This window comes from Canis aureus, chromosome 7 (genome assembly GCF_053574225.1).
Source record: "Canis aureus isolate CA01 chromosome 7, VMU_Caureus_v.1.0, whole genome shotgun sequence".
Lineage (NCBI taxonomy): Eukaryota > Metazoa > Chordata > Mammalia > Carnivora > Canidae > Canis > Canis aureus.
The window spans coordinates 52,688,514-52,700,544 of NC_135617.1; the positions used below are offsets into that span (position 1 = coordinate 52,688,514).

Here is a 12,031-nt window from a genome sequence, read left to right on the forward strand (position 1 = left end):
TACCTTTCGACCAACATCTTCCCATTTCTCCACCCCCTCCCCCCAGCTTCTGGCAACTACCATTCTACTCTGTTTCTGAGATGGAGAATGATTTTATTATTAATAGTACTTGGGGGCTACATGGAGAATTAAGGAAAATGGTGTAAGCTGAACTCAGTTTCCCTGGTAACTCTTTACTGCTCCATGTTCCTGGCTACATTATTTTACAAAGTGAACATTTATTGGCCACTGAGCTAGCCACTGGAGATATAGAGACAAGTAAGAAATGCATATGGAAGAACCACAGTGTTGGGACTCGCCATCCACAGAGCTCCGGGTCACTGGGGCCATGCAGTCTCTTTGTGTTCTCCTCATTCTGACCTCTGAGACCTTAGGGTTACTAGTTGTCTTTCATTAATATCTTATGCTTCCTGGGGGCACAGGAGCTTCCAGATTCTGGTCTTCGTGACATTCTGGGGAAAATTCAGAGGTTCTCTCATACAACCTTTGCTTCTTTGTGGCACAGCACATTTTCTCCTTAATGCTACCACTGGCTCAGAATACAACTACATTGCCCCTGCTTTTCAGATCCAAGAGAGGAAGTGGGGCACAAGTTCTCACTCCCACCTGAAACTTGGCTTGAGGATAGGCAGGTGGCAGAAGCCTGACACCTATTTTTAACTGGGGTGTGGGCAACTTTATTCTAGTCTAGGTGAGAGTGGGAATAGAGTAGCTGGGTATGCTGGGTCTTCACCGTTGGCTGCAGAATCTTTTGCTTATGGTATAAATATTGATATTTGTACTTAAAATATTCAGGCTTTTGAAATCTAAAAAACATTTCCTGTCATAGCTTCCATCTTCATAAGTTTGCTATGAATCTCACATGTCCATTTTGGTGCTCAAATTTGTGTAATGAATCCTCCTTTCTCTGTTGATTTTAGCAGTAATTGCCTTATCCTGAGGGTAGCACATATAAAAAGCCTCCAAGTGGTAGAAGTATACAGAGGAAGGAAATTGTAGAGGGAAAAATTAGTGTGTGTATCTGAGTGTATCAAGATATTATCATGTTGGGGCACCTGGGTGGTTAGGTGATTGAGCATCTGCCTTTGGCTCAGGTTGTGATCCTGGGGACCTGGGATCGAGTCCTGCATCAGGCTCCCCACAGGGAGCCTGCTTCTCCCCCTGCCTCTTTCTGTATCTCTCATGAATAAATAAATCTTTTTAAAAAAGATATTACCTTGTACACATATACACATGTCATTTTATTTTTTTTTAAGATTTTGTTTATTCATGAGCTACAGAGAGAGAGAGAGAGACAGAGACAGAGACAGAGACACAGGCAGAGGGAGAAGCAAGCTCCATGCATGGAGCCTGTTGTGGGACTCGATCCTGCAATGCTCTGGGCTGAAGGCTGGTGCTAAACTGCTGAGCCACCCAGGGATCCCCCAACACATGTCATTTCAAAACAATGTGCTACATACTATGATCAAGGCATGAAATGTTAGGAAGACACAGAGGATGATAGCTCTCCAGGAAATTTTGGAAAGGAAAAGATTTACACTGAGATGAATATGTGTCAGTCTGGTGGAAAATGGGAGAAATGAATTCATAGCACAGGGAACAGTATAAGCAAACAAAGAGGCATACAGAAGCCTGGCATGTTAGGGGAACAGTGAGTAGTCCCATGTCCCTGGATAGTGTGGACATGGGGACATGGTGGGGAATATGTAATAAATATCTCTTGAAAGAATGATTGAATGAATGAATGTGGAACAGTAGGCAAATGGCCCGCTTATGAATGGTTTCGTGTGCTGTATTACAGATGTGATAAGAGCATAGCTGTATCTTATAGTTTTAGCAGGAGTGAACAAACAGGATCAGAAGCTGAGGCCAGTTAGAAAACCAGAGAGGTGGCAGTTTCTCTCCTGTGGTAGATTCACACTGTTAGAACTGGATGGGCTCCTGCAGATCACCTGGTGGACCTTTTACATTTGCAGATGAGGCCCGAGGAATTAGGGGACTTGTTCAAGGTCACGTGGAGTAGTCAGTGGCAGAAAGGAACTCAATGACTCCAAGTTCATGACTTTTTATGTTGGATTTGCAGTACTCGATCATGTTTCCAGTAAATATCCGTGATTTTTCTGTGCGGCCTAGGGCTGGCTCTGGGAGTGGGTGCAGAAGTACCTCCATATCTCACACTTCCAAGTATGTTGCACACAGTGCCCCCTGGGGTTTGAGGCCTGCCTTACAGCTGCTCTGAGGGCTGGATGTCATTCAGGAAATTGCACATTGTCTCCAGCTCACAAGGTGGCACAACACACCCATAGGTAAAAGGCTCCCTTTGTGGGGCAGAAATCCGTCTCTGGTAGCCAGTTGAGGCACTGCTGAGACAGAATGAACAGCCTGTGTTCTTCAGGCTGAGCCTCGCTTTGTTTTGAATGCAAGAGAAAAGGTCTACGTTGAGCAGTCTAGATGTTCTAGAATACTGCATTGCCGTCATAACGTGCAGAGAGAGGAACTTCTCTTTCACATGGAACTTGAAAGCATATAGTCTTTTCTTTCGATATCCAGTTCTTATTTATGACAGCTTGGCTGAGGGGAAATACGTATTCTCTCTGTCTGTCCTTCCCTCGCCCTCCCTCCCCTACTCCCACATCCAGACAAAAATCACCTATGTTTGTAATGCTCCAGGGGCAAAATTTAACTGGTAATTTACAGTGAGGAAAATGGTCACAAAATTGGTTTTCTATTCATTCATTCGTTCATTCATTCATTCATTCATTCATTCATGAGAGACACAGAGAGAGAGAGGCAGAGACACAGGCAGAGGGAGAAGCAGGCCCCATGCAGGGAGCCTGACATGGGACTCGATCCTGGGTCTCCAGGATCACGTCCTGGGCTGAAGGCGGTGCTAAACCACTGAGCCACCCAGGCTTCCCTGGTTTTCTATTTTTTTCTTTTTTATAGAAAAAAATGCATTTAATACTTAGCTTTTGGCTTTGAATCCTGATTCTGTGATTTTCTGGTTATATGAATTTAGGCAATTTAGTTCTTCTGAGAATCAGCTTATTCATATGTTAAATGGGAAATAATATCTATTTTAAAGAGTAGAGTGTAGGGATGCCTGGGTGGCTCAGTGGTTGAGCATCTGCTTTCAGTTCAGGGTGTGATCTTGGGGTCCTAGGATTGAGTCCCACGTTGGGCTCCCTGCAAGGAACCTGCTTCTCCCTCTGCCTATGTCTCTGCCTCTCTCTGTGTATCCCATGGGGAAAAGAAAAAAAAAAAAAAGTAGAGTGTAAAGTAATTGAAATTAAAAAAAAAAAAAAAAAAAAAAAAGACGGGATCCCTGGGTGGCTCAGTGGTTTGGCGCCTGCCTTCGGCCCAGGGCGTGATCCTGGAGTCCCGGGATCGAGTCCCACATCAGGCTCCCTGCATGGGACCTGCTTCTCCCTCTGCCTGTCTCTGTCTCTCTTTCTTTCATGAATAAATAAATAAATAAATAAACCTAAAAAAATAAAAAATAAAAAAAAAGACTTAATACAGTACCAAGGAAATAATAGGTTCTTAGTACCTGGTTGTCCTTAGCCCAAGAAGTACAGAACTTATGTTTCCCATTTGCTTGGCCCCAGGAAACTCACAACCAACTCTTTTGCTTAAATACCACAGCTCTATTATTCCTCGTGGTTATTAAGTTTTCACTCTTCATTTAATCTCTCTATATACACATATAATTTAAGGCGGTTTAAACAAAAGATCTAGACATTGTTCATATTATTATATAGATCCTTTGTTCAATCCACTTTAAATTAATTTGACAGGAATAGAGGAACTTATAGATTTGAGACATTGAAATAAAATTCCCCTTGGCCCGAAATGTTCATTGTAGTGTACTCCACTGGTATAAATGGGAAGAAAAGCATTTTTTGGTCCAATTAGTCCCAGGAGCTGTACACTTCCCTCAGGGTATGAAACAATACACCATTTCTCCAACACTGAAACATTCTTTTCCACAGGCTGTTTGGTGCCACAAGAATCGCTGAGAAAGTGGTAGCTTCTGAACCTTGTTTGTACCTCTCCATGTGTCATAAAGGACTACAAAGACCCAGCCCTTCCTCCTTGAAGCATGCCTAAGAAGATAGAATTCCTTCAGTTAATGAGAGAAATCACATGTGGGGTGTTGGCCCGCTGGCAGTGAGGAGAAACAGTTATGTATGGAGGGTTTTCCTTCATTTGTTCCTTATGTTCGTGAATATGGTAACCAGGGAGGTGGCACTTACCAACTTATAACTCTGCATCTTCTTATGTTCAAGGCAGGATTAAATTGCATTTGCAACAGAACCTTACTTTCCTTTTTCTTTCCTTTCTTTCTTTCTTTCTTTCTTTCTTTCTTTCTTTCTTTCTTTCTTTCTTTCTTTCTTTCTTTCTTTCTTTCTTTCTTTCTTTCTTTCTTTCTTTCTTTCTTCTTTTTTTTTTTTAGATTTAGAGAGAGTGCTCACACCCGTGTGCAAGCAGAGTCAGGGACAGAGGGAGAGGGAGAAGAGAATCTCGAGCAGATTCCATACTGAGCGTGGAGCCCATTGTAGGGCTCCAACTCATGACCCTGAGATCATGACCTGAGCCAAAATCAAGAGTTGGATGCTCAACCAACTGAGTCACCCAGGCGGCCTGTCAGAACCTTACTTTTCATGTCTGGAGTACTAGTGTGGCCCTGGGGGCTAAATTCAATAACAGTTCCATTGAAGGTTATTAAACATAACAACAATAGCAGCTCATATATCCTCAGTGTTGGCTATGTATACTGTTTTATACACATCTTAATCCTCACATGGCATGAGTTTGGAAAGATTATTATCCCCTTTCTACAGACGAGGCAACTGAGGAATTAATTACTTGCCCAAAGTCACAAGAGCTAGTAAATATTAGCCTCAAGGTTTATTTTTTTATTTTATTTTATTTTATTTTAGCCTCAAGGTTTATTTTATTTTTTTTAACTTTTATTTATTTATGATAGTCATACAGAGAGAGAGAGAGAGAGAGAGAGAGGCAGAGACACAGGCAGAGGGAGAAGCAGGCTCCATGCACCGGGAGCCCGACATGGGATTCGATCCCGGGTCTCCAGGATCGCGCCCTGGGCCAAAGGCAGGCGCTAAACCGCTGCGCCACCCAGGGATCCCTAGCCTCAAGGTTTAAACTTGTATCTCCTGGACTGAAGACCCTCTATTGCCTGATCATCTCATTGGTCCATTTGTGTAAAGTTGAATAAATTACCTAGTACTTCTTCACTTGATTTTTTTCTGTCAAAAATTAAGAACGATTACATTTCTTACATAAGTCACTCACTGGAAGTTCTCAAGATTCATTCTTGATTTACAAGGACATTGGAGATCCACTACTCACTGCCTTTCCAGAAATACATATCTTTTTAAAAAATTATTTATTTATTTATTTATTTATTTATTTATTTATTTATTTATTTATTTATGAGAGAGAGAGAGAGAGGCAGAGACACAGGCAGAGACACAGGCAGAGGAAGCAGGCTCCATGCAGGGAGCCCGACATGGGACTCAATCCCAGGACTCCAGGATCACGCCCAGGGTCGAAGGCAGGTGCTAAACCACTGAGCCACCAGAGATCCCCAGAAATACATATCTATTTACTAGTACCAGATGCTTGACCTTGATCTTGTAACTTTATAATAGGAATTATGTGAAATGTGTGGTTTAAAAACTGTGATGTATTGGGGTGCCTAGGTGGCTCAGTGGGTTAAATGTTGGACTCTTGATTTCTGACTCATGGTCTCAGGGTTGTGAGATCAAGGTCTTCATCAGACTCCACACTGGGCATGGAGGCTGCTTAAGATTCTCTCTCCCTCTGCCCCTCCTGATCTTAAAAAAAATTTGAAAACTGTGATGCACTACTCTTTCACTAATAGCCCTTAGTGGGTGCTGATTTTAAGAATTTTGCTCAGTAGTGAAAAGAACATATGTTGAAACTAAGATGTGGTTTATGTATACAATGGAATATTACTCAGCTATTAGAAATGACAAATACCCACCATTTGCTTCAACGTGGATGGAACTGGAGGGTATTATGCTGAGTGAAGTAAGTCAGTCGGAGAAGGACAAACATTATATGTTCTCATTCATTTGGGGAATATAAATAATAGTGAAAGGGAATATAAGGGAAGGGAGAAGAAATGAGTGGGAAATATCAGAAAGGGAGACAGAACGTAAAGACTGCTAACTCTGGGAAACGAACTAGGGGTGGTAGAAGGGGAGGAGGGCGGGGGGTGGGAGTGAATGGGTGACGGGCACTGGGTGTTATTCTGTATGTTAGTAAATTGAACACCAATAAAAAATAAATAAAAAAAAAAGAAACTAAGATGAAATTTAAAAAAAAGGATGACTCTCATCTGAGCATTAAGGTTGCCTACACAATGGCCACCTCTTCTCTTAAAATATAGAGACATCACAGCAGTATCAGAGATCACAGAGTAATGGCTGAGCACATGGGCATTGGGGCTAGATGCCAGGTGAAAATGCCAGCTCTAGCACTTACTAGCTACACCATTACTAGTGACCTTGGGCAAGTCATCTAACCCCTCTGTGCCTTTCTTTTCTCTACTGTAGAATGGGGATGATAGCAGTACCTACTTTTTAGGGTTGTTGAGAGGCTAGAGTGAGATAATATACATAAGGTGCTAAGACTAGTACCTGGTATGGTACATGTATTGTCCAGTATGTTATTTAAAAAGCGAAAAGTCACCCAGTATCGCACCCCAATTATGTATTAGTTTTTATATCTTGTTTTCTCTTCTGCTCTTTTGTCTCATCTGCTTTATACACTGTAACCATAATATATATATACAATCTGTATTTGATATTTTTTACGTTACATTTTACACATTTTCTATGTTTCTGTATAGTGTTCAAATAATTTTTAGTTGTTTCATACTACTCTTACAGATTGATGAACCAGAATTTATTTATTCCTTTTTTTAAACCTTTATTTTCCCCCTTACAAAAGTAGATGCTTGTTGCTATTTTAGTGTCTTTTTATGATGAACTATATAATGTGGATGGAAGAGTATATCTTTATATATGTACAGTTGCCTTCCATGTTAAAATTTTATGTGTGTGCATTTTCATGTCTACAGGCTACGTTGGGCCAGTTACTTAATATCTTTGAGCCTTGTTTTCCTCAACTATAAAATGCGGATGACAATAATACTTGTCCCCTAGGGTTTTGTGGTGTAGATTAAAAAAATAAATATAAATCATTGCAGTAGTTCTAAGTTTACACTAGCTGTTACTAGTAATGTTACTAGTAATGTATTTACTGGTTTAATACACCACCTTAAGCAGAGCCTATGGATACATACTCTCACCCTTTAATTCTTGTTAAGAATTAAGTAAGTAGGGATCCCTGGGTGGCTCGGTGGTTTAGTGCCTGCCTTTGGCCCAGGGAGTAATCCTGGAGTTCCAGGATTGAGTCCCGCATCAGGGTCCCTGCATGGAGTCTGCTTCTCCCTCTGCCTGTGTCTCTGCCCCCCTCTCGCTCTCTCTGTGTCTCTCATGAATAAATAAAATCTTAAAAAAAAAGAATTAAGTAAGTAAATCAATGCATTGGACAAAGATGGATTTATGAGTTGTTCTGGGGTTGTGGCTGTCACAAAACTTAGACTTCCTACTCCACTGGCTTACCTCTGTGGTTTCCTTACATGCTGTCTGTAGGTGACATACCACAGCCCTTTGCATGGCCTAAAGGCAAGGGCCAGACCTTGTTTATAGTGGTGACAACACCAGAAGCCATGCAACCATCTCCCACAACCACATTCTCGTGACTTTGACAGAGATCAGATCTGGAAGGCACCGTTCTGGATGGGCTACATGTGCTGGATGTTGGAGTGAGTGCACCTTGTTTCTTCAGATGGGATACCTTGCTCATGGGAAACTCCAAGCTTCTGGGGTCCCAGGCATTTGCCAAATCCACACTCCTGGGATTTTCAACATCTAGGAGAAAAAAGACACAGATTTCTTGTCAGATCACTCGTCAAAAACCTAATTGCCTTTGATGGTCACTCCAAACCCTAAGTGAGATCCATTAAGAAAACAAGATTTGCTTCTACCACTTGCTTTGGACTGTGTGTGCATAGGGGATGCCAAGCTTCTGGATACTATATTTGAAAACATGTAGAAAATAGAATGAAGTATAAAAGAAAACACATCCTTTGGATCTATGGATCTAAGCTGCTCAGCTTTTGAAATCTACTACTATAATTTAGGTTTAAGAATTTAGATGAATTGAGGTTGTCATATGAGACATATGAGGCATTTACTGGGTGAAGAAATGGTTGAATTACTTTCATTGTACAAAGGTGAATACTAAGAAATTCCCAATTATTTTCATTAGTAGCAGAACCCTTTATAATAAAAGCTAAGGTTTGTTGAATAGAATAGACTCTCTTCTAACTTATATACATTTACTCATTCAATTATGAAAATGCTTTGATTTAGGAACTATTAATTAGAAGTGTAATTGTACAGGAGAAAATGAAGGCACAGATTGAGTGAATACCTTTTATGAGTTTACAATAGACTCTTGTCTGTCATCACTAAGCTACATTGTGTCTCTGTAAGAGATCCACCAGGAGTCCCTTGCCTATACTGAAATGTCTCAACCATGGAATCTTCTCAGAGGATCCTTTTCTGCAAGTGGTCAGAAAGAACAGGTGAATTACAGTATTTGGTCATCCAATTATAGAATTTTATGGGAAGCTCACTGGAAATGTAATCAATAGATCCTTGACTTTACCAGCTTCCATAAATACCTCACATTGTAGTGGCTTTCATCTTGTTTGTGTATAGGAATTCTAGTCCTTTACCAGGTCTTCTTCCTCAGAGGTTTCTGGGAATCTCTGAGCAGCATCCTCATGTCTCTCTAATGTTTCCTGAGGTTGCTTACTTACCTTGGTCAATTGTCTGGCTTTGAACAACCAATCTCTGCCCTCCCATCCTCCCCTCTTCTCAATGCCCCCTCTCCCCACCAGAAGAGGCCTGGTAACTTCTGTCAGGCTTTATGATTTTCCAAGGCTAGGCTATCAAAGGTTATGCAGCTTCCATCCGGTTTTCTTAAGAAGCTGATTCCAGTGGAAGGCAATCGCCATGTAAGAAGTCAAGCTACCCCGGGAATGCCATGCTGGGAAGGCCATGCATAGATGCTCTAGTTGACAGGCTTGATGAGCTCCCAGCCAACAGCCAGCATCAACTCCTAAGCATGTGAAAGAGCCACCTCAAGCACTCAGCCTAGCTGAGATTTTTTAAAAAAAATAACAATCAAACTTTATTTCCTTGTACATAATATTGATTGACAGGAAGATTTCTAAGTAATCATCCCTTTATTTGGTTTAGATGAAGACTTCCAGTACAGAACACTATTAGAAATTAACCATTAGGAACCATGTAAAAGAGATATAAGGCACGTACCATATAATGACCAAATAGATAGAAGTAGTTTTAATTTTTCTACAGAATTTACTGCGAGTTACCACGTAATGAAAACAAAAGTAGGTTACTCTAAATGTGTTGAATTTGTTTAGTAATTTAAATAAAAAATACATGGCTCCCATTACACAGATAATTCTAAATCTACTCTGAAAAATAAATCAAGAAATATCTATCGGAAGATGACATACCTATCATAGCATACCAAAAATAAGGCTGCTCTCTTCACAGAGTATATGGAGAATGAGTAATCAACCATCAACAGTGAATGTTCTAATATTTGGGGGAATATTGGAAAACTATTTGTTAAAAAATAAATTTCTCTCAACATTGTTTATCTCGTCCTTGTAGATCCAGATGAGATTAGTCTAGAAAGGCAGTCTTCTTGAGTCCAGAAAAATCAGTCCAGGATAGTTCCAGGCTAATCAGATACTAAAGAATCTTTACAAAGACAAACAGGCTTGGAAATCACATAGTCTTATTTTGAATTAGCTTCCTTAGTCAAAGGTCTTGGAATTAATGATCAAGTACCAGGATTTTCTGTAACGCACCCAATGCCAAATGACTACTGACTGACATTCTACTTCCTACCATGATGAGTCTTTGATTAGAGGTAGGTGGGAGGCATAAAGAATATGGTGAACTATAAAATAAATTGTGCTCCAATGACCAAATCTCTAAAGATAAATCTTGTTTTTTAATATAAGAAATTCACTGAATCTAATGAATGCTGATTAGAGCAAAGGTAGTGTAAGTAAAACAGGGGCAGGAGATCTCTAATTGCATTGGAAATATATGAAAGAATGAATCATTGTAAGAGAATCATTCTAAGAGAAGAATAATTTTCCCAGTTGCCCCACTGCTGTGGATGATATTTTCGTGAGCCTGGGCCACCTTCTCCAGTGAATACTGAGAACCTATCACAGGTTTCAACCAACCAATTTCCATTCCAGCTTTAAGGGCCATTGCAAATTTCCTAAATTCCTCCTTAGTTGATGAATAAAGAGCAGTTTTAATTATACTGGTTTCCTTTGGGATGGTATCCCATGGGTTTAAATCAATAGGACCTCTGCTGCCAACAACTATTATTTGTCCTCCATAGGACAGACAATCCAAATCATTACTAAGATTTACATTAGCTAACATTTCAATGATCACATCAATGCCTTTTCTCACCAACAGATTTCTTGATTTTATCAATATAATTAAGTTCTTGGTGATTAAACACTTCATGGCCTCCATTCTGCAAGACAGTGTTTTGTCCTTCCTCATTACCAGCCGTACCCAAAACTTTTAGGCCATAAGCCCTGGCAATTTGGCCCACTGCTATTCCAACTTCTCCACTAGCCCCATGAACCAGAACACTTTCTCCAGCTTTCACACGGGCACTGTGGAGCAGAGCTCGGTAAGCAGTAAAATATGGGACGCCGATGGCAGCTCCTTGTTTCAAGTCCAGTTTCTCCCGCAGTGTGTACACAGTGTGTGATATGAAGCAAGCGCATACTCAGCATTGCCCCCAGAGATGGTGGCGGTAGTGAAATCTCTATCACCTTTCTTGAAAGTAGATACATTATCTCCAATATTATCCCAGCCACATCTGAACCCGGTGTGTAGGGTAAGAGTGGTTTTTTTCTGTAAGTACCAGACCGAATATATGTTTCCATGGGGTTTACACCACATGCGTGGACCTTGATTAGAACCTGATGGTCTTTTGGAATTGGTATTGCAACATACGACCGGAGTTTCAGCACTTCTGGTCCACCAAATTAAAAAACTCCAGTCGCTCTCATCAACTTCCCTCCAGTTGCCATGGTGATCTGGTTCTAGAGTGGGGGAGGAAACCTGCGGATGGCTCACTGGGTGAGATCCCGCCTAGCTGAGATTTTTAATTCACTTCAGCCCCAGTCGATATCAGAATGCAATCTCATAAGTAGGCCCAGTGAAAAATTAAAGCACACAATTCCAAGATGTCAAGCAGAGTATTAAGCCAAGTGTGGGGTCCATTTAAGAATAGGGTCCTATGCAACTTCACAGGTTGTACATACATGAAGCCGGACTGCTCACAAGATCTCCAGAGAACTCCGCTGAGCCTTTCCCAAAGTTTTGTGATCAAAATAAATCAGCACAGATTTATGCTGTGCTGATTTATTATAGGGCCACAGTAATCACATTAGCCCTAAGGATAATTATTTCAGCTCACCATTGTTAAACTTTCTAAAAGTTCATTTAGCCTTAAATTTGTGAGTATGAGCTGGGCTATACCTATAGTCCAATTCTTTTTATTGTTCTGTCCTCGAGTGGGAATTGAAAATTGTGCCTTGGTATCTTTACTGCATTTTTTACTATTTCAACAATATTGCTAGTTAAAAGCTTGCAAACACGCATTTGTATGGTAACAAGTAACAGTGCACAGCAGCCCAGGATATTGATAGTTCAAAAGGCATTTTTTTCTACAAAGGACATAGTCTACAGAGATACAACTCTGCCAACGAGATAAATGGCCTTCAAAATCACCTTCTACAAAGAGAAATTTAATCCCCAGGTACCAC

General features: G+C 40.7%; 1 pseudogene; it reads right to left on the minus strand.

The window, feature by feature from the left end:
* Positions 1-10,088: 10,088 nt before the first annotated feature.
* Positions 10,089-11,293, minus strand: LOC144316857 (quinone oxidoreductase pseudogene; annotated as a pseudogene).
* Positions 11,294-12,031: the final 738 nt, after the last annotated feature.